Source organism: Narcine bancroftii, chromosome 13 (assembly GCF_036971445.1).
Source record: "Narcine bancroftii isolate sNarBan1 chromosome 13, sNarBan1.hap1, whole genome shotgun sequence".
Classification (NCBI taxonomy): domain Eukaryota; kingdom Metazoa; phylum Chordata; class Chondrichthyes; order Torpediniformes; family Narcinidae; genus Narcine; species Narcine bancroftii.
The window spans coordinates 8,003,120-8,026,528 of NC_091481.1; the positions used below are offsets into that span (position 1 = coordinate 8,003,120).

Below are 23,409 nucleotides of genomic sequence, written 5' to 3' on the forward strand. Positions count from 1 at the left end.
TTTTCTTGCAAACAAATTCTAATGTTGGCATTGTACAGATATTGGATTTATATATTTATTCATCATCTAATCTGGAATATCAACCCATCTGACTATCTTGGTTATCTCAATCTGTTATCACTCAATCTCAGAAACAACAGGTTGCCATGTATCTACATTTCCCTTCATTAACCCATCATAATTCAACCCTTTAAGTCAAATTTAGGTGCGTAAACTCTTCCAAATCATCCTTCTCTTTTCTGGAGATATGGCAATCTCGAAAGAATGGTGTAGTGTCTAACCAAATGTTGGTTTCACTTTCTGTATCTCAGTCAGGTGGCCAACATTCTATTCGTCTATTTAATTACTTGTAAACTCAGAGATGATGCCAGAATATTTACTTTTTTAACAGAATGTACCAATGCACTGTCATGAACTCCACAGACAGTAGAACACCAGCACACGAATGGACATTTCTGTAGCTCCTGACATGGATACAGCAGACTATCAACAGGACTACCTGCAAATAAACATCAAAACGAGTTTATTGCCACCTGGACGAGTGGAGAGAGCTGGAAGGAACTGAGGGGTTATGAAGACATGGGCCCTCTGTGTTATGCAAGGTGTTACACACTGTGCCTCATCTCGTGACCAAGGGAATGCATCAAAATTACGATAAAGATTTTCAAACAGCAGAAAGATGGCTCAGCAGTTGGTGCCCCTGCCTCACAGCTCCAGGGGCTCTCACTCAATCCCTATCTGCCTGGTGTAGGCACATTCTCTGTGACTGCACACAGGGCGTTCCACTTCCACCCACAACCCAGAGGGGTACTGATGAATACAAATTTCCAGTTTGCTTTGAGGGAGGACAGGGTAACAAGGAGACAAATGGGCATGCTGACACACAAACTGGCTAATAGTTGAAGCAGGCAACTGCAACTGCTGGCATTTCAACAGGAGACGTGCACGGGTTCCTGAAAGCAGGAGACCTGCTCATTACTCTCCAAACTCTGGAAAGCAAGGCATGCTTATTTCGTCACTTGCTTTGGCAAGACTTGCTACCCTGAGGTCCCAATTTTTTTTTTAAAAGGATGCTGAATTGTAATACAATTTTTAAAGAAAAAACATTTGAATGTAACTGCTACCATGGCAACCAACCAGTCACGAAGAACATGACGCAAATGAACTTCAAATAGCCTCGCTCTTCTTTGGAGTACACAATCTGTCAAGTAGTTTTTGAAAAGCCAGACTCTTTGTCGATAAACACCAAGAACCATCGTCAGGCTGACGGTGAGTAAAATTAATAGAACACAACCTCACATTCGGCGCTCGACATTACGCCGATCAAAATATTACTACCAAAAAAAAAAACCCTTCCTGCCTTGTAACCCTCTTTTATTTTTCTTTTGTCCATGTGCTTGTCTAAGAGTCTCTAAAATGCTCTGAATGTTTCAGGCTCCATCACCACCCTGGCAAGGAATTCTAAGCACAAACAATCTCGGTGTTAAAAAAAAAACCCCACTGATGTCTCCCCTTAACTTCCCCACCTTCACTTTGTTCATAGGTCTTTTGGGGCTTGCTATTTGTTCCCTGAGGAAAAAGTCACTGGCTGTTTACCTTATCTATGCCTCTCAAAACTTTGTAGATCTCTATTAAGTCACCTCTCAGCCTTCTTCCCTCCAAAGAGAAGAGTGCTTACCTCATAAGACTTGATTCCATATCCAGGCAACATCCTGGTAAATCTCCTCTGCACCTTTTCCACGGCTTCCACATCCTTCCTGTAATGAGATAACCAGAACTGAACACAATACTCGGCAATATACCTTTGTCTCAAGGCATTGAAAAGACAAGCCGACTTCCTCCAGCATTTCAGTTTGTTTTTTTAACTACAATCACAGCATCTGCAGCACTCTGTGAATGGTCAGGATTTAAGTGCATTCACAGCTTTAAGTGTTAAGCATCACGGACATGAAGAAATTCAATCAAATACAACCCCTGGGCTTGGATGAGGAGATAAAGCCAATGGAGACCCACCTTGAGCATGTGCCTTGTATTGTGGTTGATGTCTCCTGGATTGCACCCATCAATTCGGTCAACCATTCTGCTATTCTGGAGACATTAGCTATTTTATTGTGATACATTTAATGCTACTTGCCATTCATCAACAGCAAAAGGGCAAAGTCCAGAGGAATAGAATCAGTCACTCACGATCATTCAGCTCTATAAAAATAAACAGGCATTTCATCTCACCGCTCACAATGACCACCTCGATCCCATTTATAGCGATCTTCTTCCCCGCCCTTTTCATCTCTCCTAAGATCCTACCACTCACCAACATACTAATTAAGCATTGTAAGCTTTGTTGTGCAGGAAACCTGAGCACCCAGGGAAACCTGCAGAGTCACGAGGAGGATGTGGGAACTCCACACAGAGCATTTGTCTTTCGAGCTGTACAGCAGCAGCTCGTCAAGGTGCCCTGTCCACCACTACCACCCCAAGGTATTCCTGTTCCCCCTGTCCCAAGGCCCACCCCCACAAATCAAGGCAGCCTCTCTCTCCTCCCACCCTGACAAGGCAACCTCAACCCCCTTCCATCCATCAAGTCAACAAACTTGAAATAATTAAGAAACTGGAACGTGGTAAGAGCAATACTGTTCTAATGGAAACATACAACCCTGGAAAGTCTACAATTTACGATCCTTACTACCCTCCTTTACGCCAGCGAGACCAGGACTGTCTACAGCAGACACGCCAAATAGCTGAACCACTTTCACCTGAGATGTCTCCGCAGACTCCTCCACATCATGTGGCAGGACAAATCCCCCGACACGGAAATTCTGGAACGAGCTGGGCTCTGCAGTGTCTACACCCTCCTTCTGAAAGCCCAAGCCAGGTGGGCTGGACAAATGGCCAGAATGCCAGACAGCCGATTGCCTAAGCAGCTGCTGTATGGAGAACTGTGTCAGGCCAAGCGGTCAGTTGGGGGTGGGGGCAGAAGAAACATTACAAAGACTGCCACAAAGCGTCCCTCAAAGGCCTGGGTGTTGACATCAACACGTGGAAGACACTTGCCCTCGACGGTCCAGCTTGGCGCAGCAAGATCACCACAGGAGCTCATGCAGCTGAAGTCAAGCGCATCATCAAGACGCAATGAAAGCGTGCTGCGCGCAAGGCCCGAGCAGTATCCACTGCCACGACAGCAGCCACCCACTTGTGTCCCACATGTGGGCGAGCCTTCAGGGCACGGACCGGCCTCACCAGTCACCTCCGGACCCACAGCCAGCAATCTCCCATTTGACTTTGAAGCCAGGGTCTTCAACTAGGAAGGACGAACAACAATTTACAATATGAAAAAGGAAAAAAAATAAAATTCTACTATTACCTCAGCCTTACAATAAAATTGCTGAAAGAAACGGCTAATACACAAAGGTATTTAAAGAAAGCAAAAGAAGTGTCAAGCAGTGCCAGCAGGATGCAGAAGCTGTGAGAGTCCCATCCACCAGCCATGCAGCAAACGGCCCAGAAGTCGCAGAAATCAACAAATAAATATTTGGTTTTTGTCTACTTTGTACAAAAATGTTTCGTCAATAAAAAAATAATTAATTTGTATGAAATAACTTCCTTTCATTTGTATACTGTATCTTCTTTCACAATGTTCATTTTAAACATAATTTCAAGCATTGCATGCTTTTTTTTGCAGTGAAAAAATTTATGTTTACATTTTTGTCAAGTGTTGACTTTATTTTTCTTTAAAACTGCTCATTTTGATAAATGAAGCGTGCTGTATTTGCTCACAAGTCAACGATCAAAATTTACCTGCTCATCTCGTCTTTATTCCTACTTAAATTTTAATTTTAAAAGCACTGTCTGAGAATCCGAAAATTTGGATCGACCTAATCCCTGAGCCATCCAGATTTTCAGACTTCTACTGGACAAGGCAGACCATTCGCCCACCCACTGAACAGTCGATTTGTGAGCTTTTGCTCCTCTGCTCTCGCCCAAACGCAAGATGGATTGATACAGGAGAGATTCTGTGAGGCTGTCTTGGAGAGAGAATGTCAGGAAAGGCCAAGCCTGCTGCTTTCAGCTGGAGAATCAGAATTAGGGCTCAAGCCATGTAAAATCTGGGGAAAACTGCTTCATGTGATCATTTGTAAATCTGAACCCCAGAGGGCTGTTACTATTCAGTGAGTCAACCCGAGGCCAGAGCCGAGAGTTTTGGGGACACCAAAGGGATGTGGAAACTGACGATGATTGGCTGGGAAAGGGTAGGAGGCAGCAGCGGATTGGCTAGGATCTCTCCGACTGGCAGGAACACCAAGGGCCCCCGTGGCCAATTGTCTCTTACACTGCACAGTCCACACAGCTCCGTACACTGAGCTCATCACCGTTCTTCTACCAGAAAGCACTCCTCTGGAATTGCCTCCCAACCCATCCAGTTTCACGGCTCCTCTACTTTCCAAACCCTCTTTCAAATCTTTTCACCGATGGGTTCCGAAAAGCCTAAGTGCTCCTTATGAAAAAAAAACAATGAAGCAAACAGTTTATTTTACCCCAAAAGCAGCAAGAAATTGAGTGCTCCCTTTTGCTCACAACAATTTTCATCCAAAATGAGACCATAAGACATTGGAGCAGAAATAGGCTATTCAGCCCATCGAGTCTCCCCTGCCATTTAATCAAGAGCTAATCCATTTCTTCACTCAGCCCCACTGCCTGGCCTTCTTTCCATAACCTTTGATGCCCTGGCTAATCAAGAACCTGTCAATCTCTGCCTTAAATACACCCACTACTGCCTGTGGTAACAAATTCCACAGATTCACCGCTCCCTGGCTCAAAAAATTCCTCCACATCTGTTTTAAGTGGACAACCTTTAATCCTAAAGTCCCAGACTCCCATCATGAGAAAGAATCTTTCCACATCTACTTTTCCATTACTTTCAACATTCAAAATGTTTCAACGAGCTCCCCCCCACCCCCCTCATTCTCCTAAATTCCAACGAGTACCAAGAGCCATCAAACATTCCTCATATAACCTTTTCATTCCCGGAATCATCCTTGTGAACCTCCTCTGAACCTTCTCTAATGCCAACACATCCTTACTTAAACAAGGCCAAGTGAGGTTGTACCAGTGCCTTATAAAGCCTCAACCTCACATCTTATACAGGTATCCCCCGCTTTTTGTAAGTTCGTTTTACGCCACTTCACTTTTATGAAAGACCTACATTATGTTAGCGTTATTTTCGGTTTTGTGCATTATTTGGTATGAGTTGGTGGGTGTTTTTTTGGGTCTGGGAATGATTAAAAACGTTTTCCCCAATGGCAATTGCTTCTTCGCTTTACACCATTTTGGCTTATGAAAGGTTTCATTGGAAGGCTCTACTTACGGATAGTGGGAGGGGGGAAACCTGTGTGCTACACACATTCAAGCAGCATTGGAGAGTTCAATGAGCTGCCGGATCACCCGGTGCTAGAGACTGGGTAGACGAGTGTGTGAGGTACCTTGGTGATCCTGAAAACTGTTTATACTCCAGAGGTATTTAGCTCTCAACCACTATTCAATGAATTATGCTGTTTGCATACAAAAGAAGTGCACAAATAGTAAATGTGAAATATCAAAAATAGCACCCGTCCTTGTGCTACTTTAATCCAGGTCTTTCAAATAAACCAGAGATCTAATAGCAATTCAAAAGCTGGCCACGTGCCATTGACAAACCACAATTCACCACTTTGTCGCAAAATGCCAGGATTCACAGACATTGTTTGAGCCGAGTTCTTCCTGTTCCAAATCCCTCCATCAGCTATCTCTCCCGTGGTCAATAAAGCAGCATGTTCACACTTAAAGGGGCTTCCACTGCTTCCTATACAGTTAAGCTGACCTGGGAGTGGATCCCCTTTCTGACCAAGTGACCCTTCCAACACTTCACATCCATTGTCCTCACGGGATTTCCAAGAACCACGACTAATTTTAGATCAACTGGAAGCAAATGAGGAAGAACGTTGAATCTACACCAGTGTAAAGATTGCCCAAATTTATGTAAGTCATTGCTCTCAAAGGTTTACAATTGGTTCACCAAAGCAGCCAAATTGGATTGTCACCTCAAGGCCAAAAATAAAACTCCACCCTGGCATTCACCACATTTCAAACTTTGTCAATACCTTGGTAATAGGAATACAGTAAAACCCCTGGTATCCAGCACCTGTAGAGATTGGTAGTTGCCAGATAAGTGAATTTTCCGGTTACCTGAGATTGCTTGTTGCACGATTGGCAAACTAACAGCAAGGCTGGCTAACTTTAAACTTCTGTATTTTTTACCTATTTATTTTTCACTTTTCTTTTTACCGATTGCTTGAATTCCGGGTAACAGCAGTTTTTCTGTATTCTAGTATCACAAGCAAATGTAGTGTTTCTTTAAACACACATTTTAAGATCAATAGCATTGAGTTCACAATTTTTTAAAAGAATATTTTTCATTTTGTTATAAATATACATAGTGAAATCTTCAATTTCACAATATATTAAACGTTTTCATACATTGCAAAAAGACCCCACTACAAAATATAAAACCACACACTTACACTATCCATAAAAAAATCTATGTGGGTAAGTTACACCTGTTTATATTGTAATAACATGTTATTATCATTATTATAATTGGGCCTGTATATGGTTGTCATATCTTGACAAATGTCTTTTAGATTGTATGTCATTTTCTCCATAGGTATAAAACGATTCATCTGCAGTCCATCGGGCTATGAGGAAGGGAGAGTCAGACTTCCAAGTAGTTGCAATACATTTCTAAGCCACTGCTAATGCTATTTTGACAAAAGAAATTTGGAATTTAGTTAATATATCACTTATTTGAATAAAATTACCCAAAAGCTAAAGCACCCGATCATCTCTGAAGGCCACCCTTGTTCATATTTCAGTCTCTCTTTGGCTTGGCTTCGCGGACGAAGATTTATGGAGGGGGTAAAAAGTCCACGTCAGCTGCAGGCTCGTTTGTGGCTGACCAGTCCGATGCGGGACAGGCAGACACGATTGCAGCGGTTGCAAGGGAAAATTGGTTGGTTGGGGTTGGGTTTTTCCTCCTTTGCCTTTCATATTTCAGTAATTCATATTTCAGTAATATCCTGCCAAATAGCCTCACCTTCACACACGACCACGTAGCCTGTTTCAATTCCACATCTAAAACATGTCTCCAATTTTTCAGATTTTGAACTATGTAGCTTCTGTGGCACAGGATATAATTGGTGTAGGAAGTTATACTGAACCAATCCACATCTTACATTTATAATATCCAAAAACCAATCAAACCAACATCTTTCTGATATTACAACATCTCGTTCGGCTCTGTTTCACTAATTTCAAGTGGGACCAACATTGGTCCCCATCTTTCTCTCACGAACAATCTTAGCTGAAGGAAACAGGAGAAAGTCCCATTAGCTGCTCCATATTTCTGTTTTAGTTCATCAAAGGTCATCTTTAACGTATCTTATTCCTTTATTATAACAGGAGTTTAATACAGTATTTTATTACCTATATTCATCAACAACAAAACATTCTTACATAACGGTAATGGGCGTTCAGAATATGATATCATTATCTTAATGATATCCCTGCTGTTTTTTTCAATATACTCTGATACCTTGCCACACTCTAATGTATTAGATAGTATATACATAATCTTTGGCTTGGCTTCGCGGACGAAGATTTATGGAGGGGGTAAATGTCCACATCGGCTGCAGGCTCGTTTGTGGCTGACAAGTCCGATGCGGGACAGGCAGACACGGTTGCAGCGGTTGCAGGGGAAAATTGGTTGGTTGGGGTTGGGTGTTGGGTTTTTCCTCCTTTGCCTTTTGTCAGTGAGGTGGGCTCTGCGGTCTTCTTCAAAGGAGGTTAATACATATATAGTGTATATGTATTAATATGGATTATCTGTTTTTTTGGTTATTGACTTAACACTCCACTCTTTCAATGAGTATAATCCCATTTGAATCCAAGAAAGGTGGGGGCAGGGGCTGCCTTCCTTAGAGAAGGATGAAAGAAATCTGCCTTGTGCTTTCAAAATCTGATAGCCTCAATCCTCCTATTTTATAATCTCACGTTAATTTTTCCAGTGATATTCTCGGCACCTTATTGTTCCATAGGAATCGCCCAATGCAATTATTTATCAACTTGAAGACATTTTTTGGCAAAGAAATAGGAAGTGTTTGAAAAAGATATTGTAATCTTGGCATCACTTTAATTTTGACACAGCGAAACAAGACAAGGAGACAAACACCCGCGGAATCTTCCGATGAAGAAGAACCACTCCCTTTGATGCCATCTTACAAAACTGCTCCTTTCACGGCGCCACTATCCCCCTAAGACCCAAGTCTCCGCCCTGCTACTATTTTTACCAAGTTCTTGCTCTTTCTCGACTCTCCATTCAAATTTCAATAATATTTAACAATAAATACAAGTTGGTTCAAAAAAATACACTTTTTACTTGGTCCCATTGTAAACTTTCTTCTTAACCATCTTGATCAGTATCTTTAATCTTTTCATAATCTTCATAGATATTCTTCCACTTAGTCTTGTTACAACGTCGACTGCCATCCATTGCTTTGACCCTCAGAGTTGCAGGATATATCGAGTATTTTATGTTATTTGACCGGTTGCCTTTTTATATCCATCAAGCTCCTTCCTTTGCTTAATCAAAAGTTGGGCTGAAGTCTTCAAAGAATAACACCTTTCCGCTGTTGATCTCAAGCAGGGCATTGTGTTGCTTGGAATAATCAAATGCTGCTTTCAAAACCCCTTCCGGGACTGCCGTGGTCACTGCTCGTCGGGTCGCCTGGTTCCAAGGGTCTGATGAGCCCTTTCTATTTGCAGTTTACTGTTGAATTTATTTCCTTCCAACACTCATGGGATCCAAGTTTCAAAAGAAGCTCACCGGATCTCTCCCTTCGGTCCCTTCCTTCAAACTGATAATCCAAATATTACTGCGTCTGCTAAAATTCTCCATGTGGTCGATCTCATCTAGCTTAACGTGCTTATCCAAGCCCCATTCCTTCGCGCCCTCTTCTAAAGCTTTCCGGTTTTCTTGCATTTTAACCAAGCCAACTTCCACTTGGCCATTTGTTGCATTAAATCCTCGATGGCCTCTTCAAATTCAGTCATCTTCTCTGGCATACCTCTCACTGAGATTTCAACACCCGTGAAACAACTACTTAAAGTCTCCATCTTATCAAGGATTATACTCACGTTGCGCACTGATCCCCATCACCCCCCCCACCCCCCCCCCCCCCCCCCCCCACTGCTGGGCTCAGCTCTTGTGCTGCTCCCCTTCAGGCTTTCTCTCGACGTTCCTGGCTGAGTCGGCGTCTCTTCCGATTTTGTTTTTTTTTGTTGTCTTGACTTTTCAGTGTTCATTTTGTTCACCCACAGTGAAAAGATTTTTTTAAACTGTCTTTTTAATATTCTTCACGGAGAGCTCGTCCAAGACACGTCTGTCTAGATCCTTCGCAGGGCCATGCCCCTGCTTTGGGTTCACAATTTATCAATTTTAAGCATTTGAATCTAGACATACAGCACAGTAACAGGCCCTTCCAGTCTGCCTAATTACACCCAATTAACTTTCAACCCCCGTATGGTTTTGAAAGGTATGAGGAATCCCACGTAGACACGTTGAGAACGTACAAACTCTTCAAGACAGCACGGGATTCGAACCCCGGTCGCTGGCGCTGTAACAGCGTTGCGCTAACTGTGCCATCATCTCAGAGGCCCCATTCATCTACTGACCATCATTGATCACTAAACTTTCCCCCACATGCCTGCATACCACAAAAAATATTTGAACATCACACTGTTGCACTGCGTCAACCCACTGGCAACAGTCATCTGCATTAATTGCCCATCATCTGCCAAATGGTTAAAATTAAATTGAAAAAATAGTTAAACATTAATCACATTTCAATAACAACAGGTGAAGGGGGCCAACTTTACAACATACCACATATCCTATTGCCTTTGTCATCTCCAACACCAACAAAACTCAAGAGAGTGGACTAGGGTTATCTACTGCCAATTCACGAGCCCAGCCTCGGTGTTTCACCGTTGCCCACTTGCTCCAGCCGTCAATGTCTCTCCCACGTGCACCTGCAAGTTGACAAGTCACGAGACAATCACCAGTGCTGCTTTCTGGGCTTTGGAACCAATCGTTCTCCATCTGAAGTGGGCTCTGTGCAGGTTCCATGGGGCTGTCACCAGAGAGAAAGGAAAATCTCCCGACTTCAAGAGGGAGGTGAGAAAAAACACAAACCAATTTGCCATCGTTGGATGCACAGCATTCTTCAAAGACTGCATCATGAACAAGCACACCTATTGACACGTGGGAAGAACTGCATTGGAAGGCTTGCCAAACTGGATTGCAGGGAGGAAGTAGATTCTTACTCCTCCACCCTTCAATGCAAAGGCAAATTAGGATTACAACACAGCAGTACATGGATGTTTATTTTGGCAACGTCATGCAGTTGCTACAGCAACAATATACATTCTTAAAACAGAATGCATGGTACACAATTTCCATCTTGTCTACAGCAGCTTAGTGCCTGATAAAATCCATGTGATGCTGTATTTTACTGGCTTCACAGGGGTGGCGCCTGCTGATTACTGTTGGAAATTAAACAGCAAAGTCCAAACTGCTGGAACAACTCAGCTAGTCAGGCAAAGTACACGGAGGGAGAGGCACCTTCCATTTTCCTCCAAGTTGCCAGACCTGCTGAGTTTCTCCAGCAGTTTTTTGATTGCCCTCAATTCCAGTGCCTGCAGACTCGTGCTTCAAGAAGAAATAGCCCCATGTGTTCCCAGGACCAAGGACCAACCCTAACCCTAACCCTGCAGCTGAGATGACCTCTCCACAACGTGATCTGCCAAGCATTTGATTAGTCTTGGTAACCAATATTCTGAAGACACACCAGCCTCTGAAGTCTGAACACATTACTGTAATCACGTCACAAACCATGCACAGGGTGAGAAAAAAAAAACTACAGAGAGTTGTGAACTTGGCCAACGCCATCATGGACACCAGTCTCTACTCCACTGAGGAGATCTACAACCAGGCCAGGCCCTCAACACTGGATGTGGTACAGGAGCTTGATGACGAACACACAGCGGTACAAGGACATATTGAACAGAAAATGAACCACATACACTATCTCACCTCTTATTTTTGCACTCATTTATTTTTAAATGTACCCGTAATTTTATAGCCACATTTAAATCCATAATGTTGCCACAAAACAACAAATTTTGTGGCATGTCCATAACAATAAATTTTGATTCTGAAGGTGACAGGGATTGACAAACTCTACTGTCTAATACGGTAAAAACCCTAGTGAACAGAAATGAAGGAACCAGCAAAAGAGAAAAATAAATAGGTAAAAGAACAACTTTAAAATTGCTGAGTTTCGCGAGTTCAACAATCATACAACCAAGCAACCGGAAAGTACACTTATCTGGCATCCACAATTCCCCATGGGTGCCAGTTACCGGGGGTTTTACTGAACTATGCTCCTGTTTTATTGTCAAGCTGACAATCAACAGTTACACTTTGGTGCTCACAGTACCCAAAGGTGGAGCTCTGTTTAGCCTGTTGGCGCTGTCGAATGTAGTACCACTTCATATCCATCCGGACGCCGTGACAAATGATTTGCTAACCATCAGTGATCCACACCAACCTACCCTATGCAGATCTTCGCAACCAAGCATGGTTTCAAGGAATATCTGTTGGTCCTGTTACCCCACCGTGTCAACTTTGACAGCAACAGGACCAGAACAGTTATTAGCACTGACAAAAGGCAAAGGAGGAAAAACCCAACACCCAACCCCAACCAACCAATTTTCCCCTGCAACCGCTGCAATCGTGTCTGCCTGTCCCGCATCGGACTTGTCAGCCACAAACGAGCCTGCAGCTGACGTGGACTTTTTACCCCTCCATAAATCTTCGTCCGCGAAGCCAAGCCAAAGAAAGATTACACCACCAATGACCCAGGTTGGAATCCTGCACTGTCAGCCAGGAGTTTGTACGTTCTCCCCACATCTGTGTGATTCCTCTGGGTGGTCCAGTTACCTCCCAACGTTCAAACCGTTCGGGGTGTAGTTTTATTTGGCTGTAATTGGGTTTAAATGTCCAGAATTGCCTTCCACTGGGCTGCAAGTAAAATATAATTTTTCTTTTAGAAAATGGAATGGAATCTGGAGACTGCCTGAAACAAGGGATTCGGACAAGGCAGCTCCCTGGGTTTTATCAGCCTCAATAAGACATGGGCAGTTCGAAGCAGAATCCAAACGTGACCATTTTGTGCATCAGGATCAAATCAGACTTCTAATCTATCCAGGTTCAAACTAGGCCCTGCCCTCTACACAAATTCAATACCAACATCCTTTGAAATGGTTGCCCTCTCCAAAGCAACCACAATGTTATATGGACCTTGAAAGTTCAGTTGTGGATATACACAAGGAAACAGTTTCAGGATTTCTATTTCAGGTGCCATAACTTTTAATAATCAAAAACAAATGATTCCCAGTCGGTTTATATTCTGACAGTAAAAGCTGCCTTTCACACTAAATAGAAACCACACATAACAGCTCCAGATTCAATCCAGTTACTCACCTCACGACAGGATCTCACTGCAGGAGCGAAGTCATCCCTTCTTAAGCATTCGTTGCCTTCTCTTCCGTCAGGCTCCCATTTAAATAATGAGAGGTAAGAAACATGCAGTGATCTATTTTGAAGTTCAAAAAATATTGGAAAGATACCACGAAATACATAGAACATGGTCTGCCCACTGACACGGACGCCCTGCATGGAGAACCTTGCCCGTGTATACGCCCACCGACCTCAAGGGGAAAAAAATACATCCAACAATGTTGATGTCAAGTCGGCAAAACGTGTAAATGAATGGGTGAAATCCGATGTCTCATAGGGTTTACAAACATAAAATTATTGACTGTATTTAAATCGGTGCCAATAATTATGCAAAGTAGCTTATCCAAATGAGTTGTTTAATTTTTCCCATTTATCTTTTTTTTTAAAAAAATGCCATTTTCGTTAACTATCACACAAGAGCTGTCAATCTTGCTGAACTCTGCCAAACAGGGGTAGTTCAGCTATTCTGTGTCCGGAAAGTGACTATTTCTGAGCTAAGTGCAGCTCAGAGGCCTACAGCTAAAAAGGCCGCAGCCTTCACAACGGGTGGCTGATACATTTGCATATGAATTATTTTCCCACCCACTCAGAATAAAGTACATCTTCCAATCTTTTCTTCGGAAAGGAAGTTGAATTGCAGTAACATAATCAGGCACCTCAACCCATCCTCCTGTGATTCCAATAAAAATAGCAACGTGCCTTTGCACGACACTTGAATTTAATGAAATACTTTGACAAAACCAGATTGTAACCCTTTCCTGATGGTGCGTTTCTGGGACAGGTGATCTTGCACACAATTTCTACTCGTGACTCGAGGATGGGGAACAGAGATAAAATTCATTGAATCGCTCCATTTTTCAGAATGCAGGGGTAGATACCACCCCTGCATCACAATACATCAGGTTATTCTTCATCAACTAAAGCTCAGCTTTCAATATAATCCTATTAACAAGCTTCAAAACGGGCATCTCTCCACACCCCCCTACCGCAGCTGGATCCTTGACTTCCTCGTCAGAACAATATGAACCAGAAACAATTTCTCCCCTCACTGACCATCAACACAGGTGCACCTCAAGAATGCATGAGTGAAAACAAATCAGTCCTCATCGAGGGGTCTGCAGCAGAAAGGATCGAGAACTTCAAGTTCCTGGGTGTCAAAATCTCTGATCGTCAGTCTCCACTTCATCAAGGACAGCAACAAGAAGTGGTGTGTCATGAAAGCACCCTCTATCCTCAAGGATCCTCACTACCCAGGCCATGCCCTCTTCACTCTGCTACCGTCAGAAAGGAGGTACAGGAGCCTGAAGACCAGCACTCGGCAACACAAGGACAGATCCTTCCCCTCGGCCATCAGATTTCTGAACGGCGAATAAACCGCAAACAATTTCTTACATTCTCCATATTTTTTGTGCTAATTTATTTATTTTTAATTGTAATTTTATAGCAGTATTTCACCGCAATGCTGTTACAAAACAACAAATTTCTTGACATGTTCGTGAAATAAATTCTGATTCTATTTGCCCCAGAATCTGTGGCTTCTATCAGACGGTTCCAAAACACTCTAAATCATATTCTGAATGCCCATCCAATTTCTTTTAAGGCCTTGACTGCTTCAATCTCCACCCCACCCTAAGGGCCTGGAACACATTAACTATCCAAACACAATGCCAACTTTCTTTGCTATTAATAGGGTGTAATTGGGCGGCACAGGTTTCAAGGGCCGGAAGGACCTTCCACTGTGCAGTATTGTTAAAATTCCCATTGGGAATGGAATGGAAGAGCAGTATAATTGGTAACATCAATAAATTAAGGCAGCGATACACATGTTGTATTTAGGCACGCACAAACTGGGTGAGTGGAAAAGAGCTAGAAGAAAAGCAAAGGAGACAAGCCAAAGTCTTCCAACTTCACAAACTTACTTCAAGTCCAAACAATAAGGCAGTATGGCTGGCGCAACACCTTTATAGCGCCAGCAGTCGGGCCGGGGTTTGAGTCCCACACTATTTGTAAGGAGTTTGTAATGTTACGGGCCCCAGAGGACCCCAAAACCCTGCAGCAATAGAAATTCACCAAGACAAATGCTTACTTAAACAAAGTTACTTTTAATTTTCTTTAAACATAAAAACAAGATCAAACTTTAACTCATTACTATTAACTGGTTATATCGATACGAAAATAGGGGGAGTGGTGGATAGCGAGGGTTTTCAGGGATTATTGAAGGATTTGGCTTGTCTGGAAAATTGGACTGAAAGACGGCAGATGGAACTTAATGCAGAGAAGTGTAAGGGGCTTCATTTCGGAAAAAAATAATTAGAATAGGACATATGTAGTAAAGGGGAAGATGTTGGGGAATGGACAAGAACAAAGAGATCTTGGAGTTATGGCGCAGGGTTCCTTGAAGGTGGATCCCCATGTTGACAAGGTGGTTAAGAAAGCATTTGATATGTTAGCTTCATAAATCATAGCATAGAGTATAGGAGATGGGAAGTGATGCTGCAACTGTTTAAGGCGTTGGCGAGGCCAGGTTTGGAGTATTGTGTTCAGTTCTGGTCTCCAAATTATAGGAAGGATATAGATAAGGTGGAGAGGGTGCAAAGAAGGTTTACCAGGATGTTGCCTGGCTTAAAATACCTAGAGTACAGAGAAAAGTTGAAGAGGTTAGGACTTTATTCATTGCAACGTAGACAGTTGAGAGGGGATTTGATAGAGGTGTTTAAAATTATGAAGGGAATAGATAAACTAGATGCAAGTAGACCCTTCCCCCTGAGAGCAGGGGAGGTTGAAACAAGAGGACACAAGTTGAGGGTAAGGGGGCAAAATTTTAGGAGAAACATTAGAGGATGATTCTTCACTCAGAGAGTGGTGGCTGAATGGAACAATCTTCCGGAGGAAATAGTTGAGGCAGAGTCAGTTCTTTCATTTAAGAGGAGGCCGGATATATACATGGTTAAGAGGGGGTTGGAGGGTTATGGGCGGAGAATAGGTGGGGGAATCTAGTGGAGTTGTTGAGTGAACCGGCGTGGACTTGAAGGGCCGAAATGGCCTGTTTCCGTGCCATAAATTGTTATGTGGTTATAACTTAATCCCCTTCTAATTCTAAGGGCCGGTTACCCTGCCGTATGTCTAAATTTAATTTTAAAATTGGTCAAATCATTTCTCTCTGACAAGCAGGCTTGAAAAAAGGAAAAGTGAACCAATCATACAACAGCGTCAGGGTTTTTCTGTGAAGGAGTGCACAAGGCTGTCAATTTTCCTCAACCTCAGACACAGCCATGAAAAGCCATCTCGTCTGCAAGCAGGTGAACTTGCATCTTGCAAGTGAGAAAGTGAAAGACATGCACTCAACTGCATTAGAAATGAAACCCGACAAGAATAGTTAGTTAGGCAAGGTCATTTTCTTCTCGGAAGAAAAATAACGGAACCGCCAGAAACAGACACAAATGCCCAAAACAACAGTCCACTTCTCAGGGTGCTAATTTCAAACAGGCCCTGGGTAAGGTTTGAAAACCATAAGACAAAGGAACAGAAATAGGCCGTTCAGCTCATCAAATGCCCAGCCTTTTAATCATGAGCTGATCCACCTTCCCACTCAGCCCCACTGCCCAGCCTTCTCCCCATTACCTTTAATGCCTTGGCTAATCAAGAACCCTCATGTCAGAATAGCCCCAAAGAAATGTCTTATTTTTGTGGTGGATGATGGTGCAAGGAGGACCTTCACAAAAAAGTGGCCCAAGCCAGTTACCCTTGCCTTGGAGAACACCTATGGGTGATAAACAGTGGCCTTGCTGGTAAAGGCAGAATCTCTTGAGTAAGTAATGAAAGAGGCAACATAGCGAGGTGATGGTCACCTCAGACAGTGAGCAGCAGTGGCAACCCAAAACCAAGTCATTATGAAGGAGGATAAGGCCCACACCACTTGGCATGCAAGACCATGCTGCACAGCAGCCATTCTCAAAGTTTAATTTGGCTATGGCCCCCTTGGGACCCTGTTTAAACATTATGGCTCCTCCACTTTCCCTGTGAAGTTCAGTTGGCTTCCTCCATGCTTATCTCCTACAAACTACATAAAAAGCAAAAATTTTTTCATGATTTCATTCCGTGCCCCACCCCCTTAAATCTGCTGAGGCTCCCAGAGAGTGGGGGGGGGGGGGGAAACGTATGGCCCCCGTTGAGTATGGCTGTTGTTAAGGATACCGTGGCTCTGTCTGAGCCAGTGATTTAAGCTTGCACACTGCAGGGTTTTGGCTGGTTGACCATTAGAGTCCCTAAGCCACAGCAGTGCCAAGTTCCACTAAATGCTACCACTTGATCAAGCTGCCATGCATAATCAACGATGCACCACCAACAAGCAAACAGAAACTCGAGAGATTTAAGCCTCAGTTTGACTGCAAAAACCCTCAGAGACTTTCAAACCACTCCACTGACCTGAAAAAAATAAACCTCACTCATTTCTCCATTTGACAGCATAGAGAAAGAGTTTTCTTTTGAAATGAGTAACACAAGATCAACAAAGCTCGAAATCATGGCACAGCTAATGCAGTATCCAAGAGAACACTATAAGATGAGCAAGGAAGGAGAAGTTGGAGGGACTTTGTGGGTCAGGCAGGTATCCATGGAGAGTAACAACAGTCAACATTTTGTGCAAGAACCTTTCATAGGAGACCAGCTGGGAGGTGAGATAGCAAGTGGAGGGCGGCGAGCAGGGAAGGGACGGAAAGGAAATAAAACACCAATAGACTACAGAGACAGGCTGGGGAGTGGGTGTGGAGACTACTGCGGGGGAAGAGTGGTTGAAGGAATTGGAACTGATAAAGGTTGGCGAGGAACAGTGGAACGAGATCCTGGGTGAGGTTTACCCGAAACTGGATAATCCGAACATTCAGACCAGTACATTGCAGGCTACCCTGGTGGAATACACAACACGCAGTCCATACCAGTACGTTGCAGGCTACCCTGGTGGAATACAACACGCTGTTCAAATTAGCATTTGGCCTCTTTTTCTGCGTGGGTGGGAATTAAAGTGGCTGGCAACAGATATCACATTTTTTGATCCTTTAATCTTATGATACTTGATAAAATTCAGAAGGGATGATTACATACGCTTCTTTGGCATGTTAGAGGAGTTCTGAGCCTTTAATAATTGTCCAAGAATTTAGATTATTTCAATTTCCCTTCACATAAGGAAATGACTTCCTTATCTGTCACTTCCTGTGAAAAACAATTGCTTCATCTTCAACAACACGAGTAAATTCCAATTTGTTGACAAGATGAGCAGCCTGATGCTTCAGTAATTGGCTTTGGTGCTTCCCACTGCAAATTAATTTTGGGGGGGGGGGGGGGGGTGGGGGAGCGCAGTAAGTCGAGTTGTTCCGTACCCACCAGGAGGACCAGGTCAACCCAGTCCTCTGGGAGCGGTTCGTGAGGAGCACGCCTTTGCTCTCAGTGACCATGAGCTCTCTAAGAGTGTTCTACTTTTTCCCACATCCCCAAAACCAGCGCCTTTGGTATAAGTGAGTAGTAGAGTCTGGCAGAGAATTGAGGATGCGGTGAGAATAAAATGAAATTGGTGGCGGACAACTGTAAAAGGGCGACTGATGGTTGGTGTAGACTTGGTGGGCTGATAACCCTCTTTCTGTACATCTTAATAATCGTAAATGGGGTAAGATTCTGTGCACTGCACGAGAAGAACTTAATAAATCATACACAGTTTTGATCAAACCAAACCAGCATTAGTTTGGGCTCATTCCAGGTTCATGGTATATATAATGCAGAAGCCATCCCACCTTCAAACATTGCGTTCATAACTTGGGGTTCTTTAAATTCTGTTTAAATGTGTTGGGAGGTTTCTGTTTCTCGCACTTTTTCGGTCATCATTCCAGTCTCGTATCACTTTCTGGGTGAATTTTTTCCCCTCAAACCCTTCGACCAATCATTTTAATTCTCTGCCCCCAAAAGCGGAGAAATTAGATCCTTCTTTTTCACTTTGCCGACACCTTCAATTTTATACCAAAGGCCTGCCCTTTCAAAACGTCCTGCTACGGACAACCTTCCCTTTCCCCAACCACAAGCGCACAGTTAACATGCCCCATTGAGCATTTGACAGATCAGCAGCCTGCAACTGAGAGCTGGTTGGTCACACCACAAACACGAGAAACTTTTATTCTGACTGGAACATGCACCAGCTACAGGTGACTTGCTAACAAGGCGACATTAAATGAAAATGAAAGAATGCCAACTTCCTCGTCAATGTGACCAATAGACGCACACACCTTGTTACTTAACACTCAAGATTCAATTCGCTGCCGACACTGGAAATCTGCAACATTTTCAATTAAATGTGATCTGAATGCTGGAGATCTTTCAATGCAAAGCTCTCAGAAAAAAATGAACGGATCGAGAAACACCCTCTGAGGAACACTGGGAAACCACATTATCAATACTGTACAAAAAAATGTGCTAAATCAATAATGAAAGAACACGGGACAGACAAACCAAAGAATCGTTTAACCCACTGTAAAAATCGTTTAACCCACTGCAAGATTGCTCATTGTCCCAAGGTATGGTGCCAAACATTCATCTCACCCATTGGAGTGTTGGATATTGCCAGATGACTCAACTTTATAAAACCATCAGCTCATTCAAAATGTAAAGGTCAATATATTGTTAGCCATTTTAAACGGCAGAGACACTGATCATTTTAGTGATGGATCCTTCGATCCTGAGAACAACTTTGGTCACATTCCTCGGTCACCTCAAACCTCAGCTCAGAGGGAAGATGGCTCAACTTCTACCTGGAGCACTCTGGCACCTCTGACCTTCCAATTACGATTGGCCTGAGGAACTGACGATTTAAGATCATAGGACAGAGGAGCAGAAATAGGCTATTCAGCCCCTCAAGTCTGCCCTGCCATTTGACAGCTTACCGATTCCAGGCTGAGCGTGAAGATGGAAGTTATGATGAAAGATGACAAACAAAAACACCTTACTGTAAGATTTCAAAATTCCACAAGGATTGTGGCGAAGCGCACAAACACAAAAACCAACCAACTATACTGAAGCGTTTTAAAGAGATTTTCAAGCAAGGTGAAAGTGGAGGTGTGGTACCGTTAGTCCCAGGAAGAAGTGGAAATCTGGGATTCCTCAAATGAATAACACTACTGCAGGAGGGGAGGGTTCCTTGAGTTGTCCTTGGAGCAATCATTCAGATCAAGATGAAACTGCACATCCTTTGCTGAAGGAAGCAATTCTCATACATAGTACAGTAAAACCCCTGGTATCCAGCACCTCTAGGGATTGGGAGATGTCAGATAAGTGAATGTCCCGGTTGCTTGAGATTGTGTGATTGGCGTGCTAATTTTAAACCGTTTTTTCTTTACCTATTTATTTTCTGCAATTTTTTTCGCCTATTGCTTGATAACAGGGGTTTTACTATATATGGGTCTTACAGGCACCCCTCCAGTCATTAATCAATGATAGACCCAAGCAAATCTATGATCTTCTCATTATACACAAGAATAAATGGCATGGTTTCACAAAATTAACTTTTTAAAGTCTGTGTAGAACTCTTCACAAACTCTACTTTCATCTCTCAAGGATCAACCTCAAGATATAGCCTTTGTAATCCTGTCTCAACAGAAAGCCCAAACTACAATTGTAGGATCATTATCAAACATCCTGTGATCCATCTCTGCAGCTATGTGCAGTTGAAGAAGTGCCTTAAAGGAGTGGCAAAGGCTAAAAAAAAAAGTCAAGATATCAATCAAGAGAATATTGGATTCCAGCACCTATGGAGTTGACCACCTAACACTTGCTGGAGCAATGATCAGTGAACCAGACGCTGCCTTATTCTGACTTTTCGTCCAGTTTTTATTTATTTTTGTAAGGTGGCTTTTATATGAATTGTTCATACAATTGTTGTTTGCCCTGTGATTGATGCTGTCGCAAAACATCAAATTTCTTGATTTGTTTATGACAATAGCTTTTTAAAAAAAATTTAGAAAGTAACAGGCCATTTCAGCCCACGAGTCCGTGCTGTCCAATTGACCTACCCCGAACATTTCGAACTGGAAGCCCCGGGGAAAACTCTCACAGACATGGGGAGAACGCACAAACTCCTTACAGACAGCGCAAGATTTGAACCGCCGTCCCAATTGCAGGCGCTGTAAAGGCTTTGCACTTACCGCAACTACAACCATGCCACCGTAATTCTGATTCTGATGAGTGAAACTCTGATCTCCTGACCGCAGAGACGGTCATAAGAATCATAGGAACTCAATGGTGGATAATGAATTCAGAGGGTGTGTGGCAAAGTATTTAGAAAGGAGACGAGAGCCTGACGTACCTTAAAGGGTATCGAATGCTGGCACAACCAAATTAATGAAGGTACCAAGCATTTGTGGTGATGCAGGTATATCCTGCTTTACGGATACTCAGTTTACACTCATTCGCTTTGACAAAAGGATTTTCACTTTTACCAAAGCAGCGAGTCATTAGAGAGGCTGCATCCACACCCCAAGCAGCTCTTTCTCTCTCTCTCCTATATCCCAGCTTCCTGTACCTCCCACCACCCCAACCACCAAAGACTCACTACACCATACATACTTTCTCGTGTAACAATATTAATATTTGGGGAGAATTTATAAGATTTAGAGAAGGTCACATGCATTCACACATTTTAAAACAGATCTTATTTGAAAGACTGAAGAATTGACATTGCAGGATCTCAGGAGAATGTAAGCACCTTTCATAAGTAGGTGTTCATTGAACTGATGTCATAAAATGCTGCACCATTGTCTTGCTGGAGCCATGCTGTCTATCAGTACACTTTCTGCAAATGCTCACAGAAAGGTCAATTCTGGATTGTTTACCTAAGATAACAACAGATGGAGCAGAAGGAAGAACTCCTGTTTGCTGGAAAAGGTGGGGATTTTGCAAGACCTGAGTCACATGCTCTCTTTGGAGTTTCAGTTGGAAGAGAGAGAGTTCAGTTAACAGGTCAGTCAGTCAGTCAGTGTGTGGGACACTGATAAGTAACTGAAAAGTGAAATCCAAGGAAAACTATTTGAAACTGATGAAAGCAAGTTCCAGAGCAGTAGATGGCTGTAAGTGCTCTCTGTCTGATGTTTCTCTTGAAACAGAGGAAGGAATGGAACTCTGTGGTAGCTTGAAGAAAGAGGTTACCATCTCGAAGACACTGATGGGGTAAGTTTCATCAGCGAGACTCTGAGGTGACTAGTGGCAATACCTCAGTTGAGGAAATCCTGGAGTAACAAATATTTCTCTCTGCAAACCCTACAAGAACCTTCCTGAGCGGTAAACATTTACCTTTCAAGCACCAAGCCTGGTGAACTTTATACATGTTAAATTCTGTGCACAGTATGGTGATTGCCTGCAACCAGAGAACTTGGAAGAAGGAGAAGTGAGATTGAACTGTGAACCAAAGAACTTTTCTTGAATTTACACACACATTACATACACGTGTTCTTAGAATTAGAAGGGGGTTCATTTAGGTTAGTTAAGTATAGAGCTAAGTTCATGTTTGATTCTATTTTAATGTTTAAAGTTGATTAAAAATAACTTTTGTTTTAAAAGCCACTTGTCTTGGTGAATGTCTATTGCTGCTGGGTTTTGGGGTCCTTTGGGCTCATAACAGTAGACTGCGTATTCATCAGATCATTCCTGTTTTTAATAAATGTTAGCGTTATTTTAGGTTTTGTGTGTTATTTGGTGGGTTATTTTTTGGGGTTTCCCCTTAGAAATCAATTGTAATCACTTCTTCACGTTACGCCATTTCGGCTTACAAGAGGTTCCGTAAAGCAGAGTATACCTGTAATTATATGGCAACTAAATGAAAACCTTTCTTGGCAGATGGACTTATTTTGCAGATTTCCAGAGGAGAATTTAAGGATAATTTTGAAGTTGACAATTTTCACAGATCATGTGCATGGAGACAGAAATGGATAACTGAGGTAACATGCACTGGAAACTGTATTGAGATGGCCCATAAATTGCCAAGAGTTCACTTTCTGTACCTCCCTAATAAACACAAGCCTAATCAGCAAGTCCCACCAGAGAGAGGCAACAGACAAGGGTCCAACAGGCAAGATTAACAAACATAATGTTAGGATGCAAAATTATTAAGGGCTTCAGTGAGAGGTTAAAGGCTGACTCCAGCAAGTGATGTTTCAGTTTTGCAAGAGAAATAATTTCTTACCAACACGCTGAAAATAACATTCTTCCAGTTACTTGGTAACAGGTTAACAGACACTTCCACGTCATCTTTGAATAGAGATCAAGACGCAAGACAATGACACTAACAGAAACTCATCATAACGACTTGGCCTATTTATTAAATGGGTTAATAGAGGCTGCAGCTTTAATGCCATATATGGATGGGGAAGCAGGAAGGGAAAAGTTCTTTGAAAACAGCGTAACCTAGGATCATGAGAAGTGTTATAGAGGCCGAGGGGCACAAGGACACAGTTCCCCATAGACAGGGTGGAAAAGGGTAGCTTAAGGCACACTTGCTTTCATCAGATGGGGCATTGAGCACAAGAAGTTGGGACACCATGTCACAGGTGTACAAGCAGTTGGTGAGAGCGCACAGCAAGGAGTTGGGGGAACTCAGCAGGTCAGGCAGAATCCATAAAGGGAAATGGTAGGTTATCGTTTTCAGTTGGGACCCTTTATAGTGGGAAGAGCAGATCGTGTGTTGTGGGGGGTGGGGGGGAGGAAAGCAG

The 23,409-nt window shown here is 42.9% G+C and overlaps 1 protein-coding gene across 12 annotated transcripts in view; it reads right to left on the minus strand.

Moving 5' to 3' along the window:
* LOC138748415 (uncharacterized) overlaps positions 1–23,409 on the minus strand; it is a 213,260-nt gene that overhangs the window by 75,157 nt on the left and 114,694 nt on the right. For 10 of the 12 annotated variants that reach the window (XR_011348003.1, XR_011348013.1, XR_011348015.1 and 7 more), the window contains one exon: positions 1,679–1,757. The exons of 1 other annotated variant lie outside the window; for it this stretch is intronic. The gene's annotated coding sequence lies outside the window, so the exon portion shown is untranslated. Of the gene's footprint in view, positions 1–1,678; positions 1,758–12,634; positions 12,747–23,409 lie in introns of all 12 variants that reach the window. One more of the 12 variants, XR_011348004.1, reaches the window with a different exon arrangement.